This window comes from Lygodium microphyllum, chromosome 23, assembly GCF_053477565.2.
Source record: "Lygodium microphyllum isolate KBCC chromosome 23, Lygodium_microphyllum_v1.1.10, whole genome shotgun sequence".
In the NCBI taxonomy this organism is placed as follows: Eukaryota; Viridiplantae; Streptophyta; class Polypodiopsida; order Schizaeales; family Lygodiaceae; genus Lygodium; species Lygodium microphyllum.
In genome coordinates this window covers 15,337,944-15,345,165 of record NC_141157.1, presented here as the reverse complement: position 1 = coordinate 15,345,165, position 7,222 = coordinate 15,337,944, and the positions used below count along the sequence as shown (strand labels likewise).

Below are 7,222 nucleotides of genomic sequence, written 5' to 3'. Positions count from 1 at the left end.
AATATCAGCATTGTGTTATAGTATTCTTTGATGATATATTAGTATTCAGTAAAAATGAGAATGAGCATTATGAACATCTGTCTTTAGTTTTCAAGTTGTTAAAAGATAATCAATTGTATGCTAATCCGGAAAAGAGTGAATTCTTTCAAACAGAAATTGAATATCTAGGTCATATTGTTTCATCAGAAGGTATTAAAGTTGACCCTAAAAAGATAGAAGCAAATTTAAATTGGCCCATATCCAAAAATGTGCATGAGTTACGTTCTTTTCTAGGTCTTGCTAGTTTTTACAGAAAGTTTGTGCGCAAATTTTCATTACTTGCATTACCTTTGACTAAACTTTTAAAGAAGGGTATTGTGTATAACTGGACTGATAATCAACAAAAGTCTTTTGATTTATTGAAACATGCATTAACCCATGCTCCTGTATTACAACTACCTGATTTCAATAGACCATTCTTTTTAGTAGTTACTGATACTAATAGATTTGGAATAGGAGCCGTCCTTATACAAGATAACCATCCCATAGCCTACTCTAGCTGTAAACTGAAACCATCCGAACTTAAATATTCTACATATGATAAAGAATTGCTAGCTATAGTACAAGCCTTACGTCAATGGAAACATTACTTAATGGGTTCTGAGTTTATGATCAAAACATACCAACACGTTTTAGACATCTCCTTAGTCAACCCCAAATATCTGACCGATATATTAAATGGGCAGCTTTCATTCAAAGTTTTCATCCCCTTATACAATATCAGCCCAGAAAAGAGAATGTTGTAGCCGACGCTTTAAGTAGAAGACCGACAATTCATAATATTTCTGTGATATCATTTGATTCCCTTATCCCTATGAAAGATACTTATCATCAGGATCTTACTTTTCATGCTGATTGGAATAAATTAGTTGTAAATAATTGGATTCCTATTGATTCACTGTCTTACAATAATGGATTCATGTTTTATGAAAAGAGATTATGTGTGACAGTTCTATTTAGATCATTTGTTTTGAATGAGATTCATTGTCCTCCATATCAAGGTCATAGAGGTATTATATCTACTTTGCGTACATTAACTGAAGATTTTTATTGGCCACATATGGACACTGATGTATCTAACTTTGTTTCTGAATGTTTAGTTTATTAACGAGTTAAAAGACACCATGGTAAACAGTATGGCTTACCAATGCCCTTATCTATTCCATCACGACCATGGGAACAAATTTCAATGGATTTTATTACTGGTTTACCGAACACTAAAGCTAACCATGATATGATTTGGACTGTTGTTGACAGGTTTAGTAAACAAGCATATTTCATTCCATGCAAGAAAACTCTAACTGCATCTCAAGCAGCTCAATTGTTTTTGAGAACTGTGTTTACTAATCATGGTTTACCAAAAGTTATTATTTCTGATCGTGATTCTAGATTTTGTAATAATTTTTTAATTACTTTGTTTGCTAACTTAGGAACAAAGATTGATTTTTCATCTGCATTTCATCCCAAAACTAATGGTCAAACAGAAGCCACTAACAGTACTATTTTAGATCTTTTACGTGCTTGCACTATTTCAAAACCACACACATGGGATACATATCTACATTTACTTCAGTTTGCATATAACAATACACCACATACAGCTACAAAGAAAGCACCATTTGAAGTTATTTATGGATATAGATTGCCTACACCTGTTGTATCACTATCAAATAAAATTCAAACTGCTCATGATATTGCTAACATGCACGCTACTATTTTTGATGAAGTTAAAGATATGATTGCCAAAGCCCAGCAATCATATACAAAGCAAGCCAATAAGAAAAGACAGACCATGAATTTTAAAGTTGATGATTATGTTTGGTTACAAATAGAAAAACGTAGATTACAAAGTGTAGATAAACACCCAGTTGTGAAATTAGCACCTAGATTCTATGGACCATTCAAGATCATACACAAAATCAATGACAATGCATTTAAATTAGAACTACCATCACATTGGAAAATTCACAACACCTTTCATATCAGTTTACTACAACCCTTTAGAGGCCAATTACCTGTACACCCTGTTTATGAAAACCCACCTTTGTTAGATAAAGAGACTGAAATCCTTGAACCTGAAACTATTATAGATACTGACTTTATGACCATTAGAACTGGCCGTAGATATTCTAGATATTTGGTCAAGTTTAAAAACCATCTTGTTGAAGAGGCCCAATGGATGCACGCTAGAGATTTAAATACTTTCCCCACTCTGTTAGCTCCACATTGAGCTAATAGCAATTGAGGACAATTGCTATCCCACCCCGGGGGTATGATGCCAGGAGGCATATTACACGGTGGATTCCGTGAGGTTTTACGGTGGATTTCGTAAGATTTTATTACCGGGGCTCATACACAAAGTGGATTCTTTGTGTGAGAAGTCGATGGGGACACCTATCCTTTTCGGGTGTTTTGTTAATTTATGTGTACATGGGTGATTCCATAGCGAGTGATTCCGCAAAATACATATTTAATTAATAAACGTTTATGAGTTTAGAGTGTGCACTCGTGATAAATTAAGATTGGATTGATTTCTAACCAATTAATTTATTTATGTAGCTGAAGACTGCTAGGTATTTACTTTTGTCGGTTTAATTGTATTATTTTACTAACGATTGTGAATGCTTCAGTTGATGTGTAGAGATAGCAGTAGTAGCGGTGGAAAGCATTGGAGGATAGCGTGTATTCAAATTTATTGTCAATATTTTGATGGGCGCATACCTTAGGCATGGCGCCTATATTTTGTCGCGCCTATTTATCAAGGCGTTTGATATTTATTTATTATTTTTGTATGCACATGGGCGCATGATTTAGATATTTGTATTTGGACATTGTATTTGGGTATGCCTGATTTCTTGGGCGCCCGCCCATTAGCTTTATTTCTATTTGGCACAAAAGCAAACTCAAAAGCCAAAAGCATGCTATTTTGTAATTTGGGCTATTATTTGAGCTTGAAGATGATTAATACATAAAATACATGCTTAGTGGAGCGTTCACACAAGGCATGGGGGGAGATTGCACCCAATTGGTCTCTTGTTCATGTCGTGCAAGCTTTCTACATTGATTTGTGTGCAAAAAGTAGAGTTCTTTTGTTCTTGGGGACCTTCTAACGCTCATTACTCGCGCTTACGGCATCCGATCTGTGCACCATTCACAAAAGTTTTTATGGACTAACACAAGCTCCAACAGAATCATGCTAGAAGTTTGATGCATTTATGAGGTCTTAGCAATTACACATAATGAGACAAATTATTGTCTCTAAAAGAAGAAGAGTTTAGATGTAGTCTTATGCATTTGATTTTTACATGGATGATATGTTTATTGTTGGGAAATCTATCTTGGATGTGAATGCATTAAAGAGAGGATTACGTAAAACCATCATATAATGTTTTGGAGATAGAATTCATATTCTTCGCATGAGGATTATGTGGGATAGAGGCAAGGAAGTTCTTTATCTATTTGAAAAGGTGTACATTGGGAAAGTACATTTGAGCATTTCAATATGCACATGTACATGAAAACTAAAGCAGAAAGGAGAGAATTCAGGGAGATGCAACTTGCTTATGCATGTATGGTGGATAGCTCAGGGTACGCTATGGTCGATGTATAACCAAACATTGCCTATGCAATGGGAGTGGTGGATATCCCATGCACAAGGGTACTTAAAACCCATATCTTCTTATAATAGACATTTCAAGATTCACAGAAATGAAAAGCTTGTATATCTTCTTATGGATAACTTACCATTCGAGCATTTTGTACATTGTAGAGACCATTAATGGGCATCTAAATACTATCTTCATTGGTTACTCTCCCTTAAAGGTGCATTGATCTTTAAGTCGGAGAATGTTGAGGTAAATATCAATGGCCTAAGGTCAAGTGAATATCCCATGCATAAGGGTATCTAAATCCCATATAAAACTATTGTGTGCTTTCTCTCTTTCTCTCTCTCTCGACCAGTGTAGCAACGAGCTAATGGTGCAATCATGTTCCTCCCCCCCCTTTTGGTGGGTCACACACTATTTAGTAGAGCATTCACATATATCACATTGATTAATAAAGCACATTCAACCTCTTCTCCTCTACATGCCCAACCTATTATATTCCTTAGCTGCACATGCACAATCTCTATTATAATAGGCCAATGGGTCATAAATTATTTTTGGGTTTTTGTAGGTTTTTATTGAATGTGGATCTTCTACCTAATCTTATCGATTCCAAACATCAAGTTGTCTTTAGCTAGTTCCTCAGAACTATATTTTCCTACTCTAGTCTATTCTGGTAGGCATAGATTCTAGGTAAGCACAACTTGGGCAATCAAATTTTCACCTCTCAATCCGAATCTTGGGCATGCAAGCTTCCTATTCCATTGCACGAGGGGAATACAAGTGTCTTAGAGTAATTGATTCTACCCATGTCTTAGTAACAAAATCAAAATGGTAAGCTACACACATGATATGGAGGACTCGGGGTTTAGCAAAAAATGAGATCAAAATGGCGAGCGACACGCAAGACTTGGATGGAACTCCTCCTGTTTTAGGAGCTCAGTATTCTTGGACTCAATGACCCCTCACATGATCTACTCATATTCTATTCTTGGAAGCATCTACTCTCTCCTAAGTATTCGAAGCAAGCAAGAAAGAAAACAACCAAGAGTTCGCGCGCGCGCATGGCAGCTCACAAACGGTTCAGCATCCCATCTGTCTGATTGTATGCCTAAGGGTTGAGCATCTCCATGCCGCCCCACCGGCCTACGAGCTCCTTTGCCGGTTCCAAAAGCGGTGCTTGGGTGCACGACGACCACGCGCGAACGCCCCACGCATATGCGAGTTTGTGACGCCTTGGCGGGGCGGTCTCTCGGGAGGAATGAGGAGACGGGAGACGTGTGAGAAGGGAGCGGCCTGCGATGCTGCATACATCGCCTCGGGTGGTTCGGGAAGAGAAGGAGCTGCCGGATAGAAAGGGAGGATGAGCACACCGCCAAGCCAAACGCACGCCGATGTGTGTGTGCAACAAAAGAGAAGTGGAGCTACCATTGACCCGTTTGCGAGATTCGGTGGGGGCTCTCAAACCTTGGTACCCCTGTAATACCAATGAAATGCGAGAAGGGGGAATTTGTAAGAAAAAAGGGAGCTTGGAAAGGAGGAGACTTTCGGTGAATATCAAATTCGAGGAGGGGGGCCTCTCTTGAGTCTTGAGCTCTGCTGCGTTTACGTCGGCGTTTCTGTCCCTTAGGTATAGCCTGCAGCCTCTGGTCGTGAATGGGGGGGGGGGGGGGGTGCTTGCTTGCTGGGAGGGAAGGAGGGGGGCTACCTACTACTTAAGGCGAAGCTTGAGGCTGGGAGAAGCATACTTACCTGGGCGGGGTCTATCGGTGATCAGGAAGGCCGATGGGCTAGGGTCGGCCTCTCCATTGCACTGCGGACGGGCCGCACCCTAGCATCTCCCCTGAGTGGGAGAGTGCACGTCATAATTTGTGGCAGCGGGGGCTCGCGTTCCCCTAACCTGCAGATGCATCCCCGCTGCATGCAAGTGTCGTTCGGAACGCCTTCCGATCTTCGTCGTCGCCCGCAGGCCATCGGTGCAGATTTCAGAGAGGAAAGTCCCAATCTGGCAGCGCATGGTAAGTCTCGTTCCGACTTCCCATGGTGACCCCAGCCCTTCTGTCCTTCAATTGCAGACGCATTGGCCTGATAGGCGGCAGGCGCCGCAGCACAGATCTGCTCCGCATCTTCGATCCTGCCGCAGGGGCTTGCATGGACCGGACCGCAATCGGAGTTTTGATGACCGGGCTCACCTGGGTGGGGTGGTTGCGGACACTCTTGGATGGGGGCGGTCTTTTTGGCGCGATCAAAGCACGAAATTGTTGCTTGCTGCGGGTGGCTCCGGCGCCATGGATTCTGATGGAGAGGTCAGCACTGATCTTTCGGTCTCTTTCCTTCCTTCTAGGCTTGTGCTGCCAGGTCCTGCTCCGACCACACACACACGCGCACACACACACACACACACACACACACACGGCACTTGCTTGGTTTGTGTCAAGGGAGGATGAGATGACCTCATGGTCTCCCTCGATGATTACATACCATGTGGTGGAAACGGAGCAGGTTAGCAGGCCTCTCCTGCCCAGCTTCCGAGTTTCTCCCTCGATACGACCAAAGCAATAAGGAGAAAAATGTGTGAAGGCTCCAGACGTAACAAAGTGGGAGAGGCACCAATCGCATAGCATGCAAACTGGTTCACACAGACACTGCACGCAAGGCATGTATGTGGCCTCTCCTGCCTAGCTTCCGATTTTCTCCCTCGATACGTCGAGGGTGCACCGTGACAAGGGACCAAAGCAACAAGGAGAAAAATGTATGAAGGCTCCAGACGTAACAAAGTGGAAGAGGCACCAATCGCATAGCATGCAAACTGGTTCACACAGACAGTGCACGCAAGGCATGTATGTGCGACGACAGCAATTTCAGGGGCATTTGAAGTCGGAAATTTTAGTTTTGCGCAAGGCCAGGGAATCAGCAGAGCTCCCATGACATTCATTGAATGAATGCCTGAAGCCGCAGCTCTCTACTGGAGAAGTTTGTGCGGATTTTGGCCGCCATGGGAGCTCAAACTGTAGATTGATAACGGTGCATGTATGGGTTAACCTTCCTATACCTTGTAGTGTAACTGGAGCTGTAGGCCACAAGATGGCCCCGGCTAATGACAGAACTATAGTCCTGGGCATTGACACCCAAAACTTGAAAATCATCAAGATATTAAGGGTTAAAACTTGAAAACCATATGGGCCTTCCAGTGGCTATGCGCTGTAGATCGGCAGTGACTTAGTGCTATCTTTTGATCCTTCCACAGATCGACTAGGTAGGAGTGGAGGGTATAGCCTGTTTTTAGAATACAAGCCACCCGGGTTTGTAAAGCCTTGAGCTTACTCTTATGTGGACAGAAATTCCATCCGAGAACTCCTCCATAAAAATCGCTAGAGGTAGCCAATACGAAGACCAGCCAAGGACTAGCGGACCGGATGTCCACGCATAAATTCAATGACACGCTAATCTAAGATGCATTCAGCAATTGCCTTACATGACAATTGCTTAGCATTCAAAAGGTACTTTCAAAGCCGTGAATATTGATCCTAGAGGCAAAGAGTTAATACCACTAGCATATCCGAGGGACAAACTTATTG

General features: G+C 41.8%; 1 non-coding gene across 1 annotated transcript; it reads left to right on the top strand.

Annotated features, from left to right (window-relative positions):
• The first annotated feature begins 5,388 nt into the window (after positions 1–5,388).
• On the top strand, positions 5,389–5,542 carry LOC148015914 (U1 spliceosomal RNA). The gene has a single exon (XR_015688258.1). It is a non-coding gene; the product is annotated as a U1 spliceosomal RNA (small nuclear RNA).
• Positions 5,543–7,222: the final 1,680 nt, after the last annotated feature.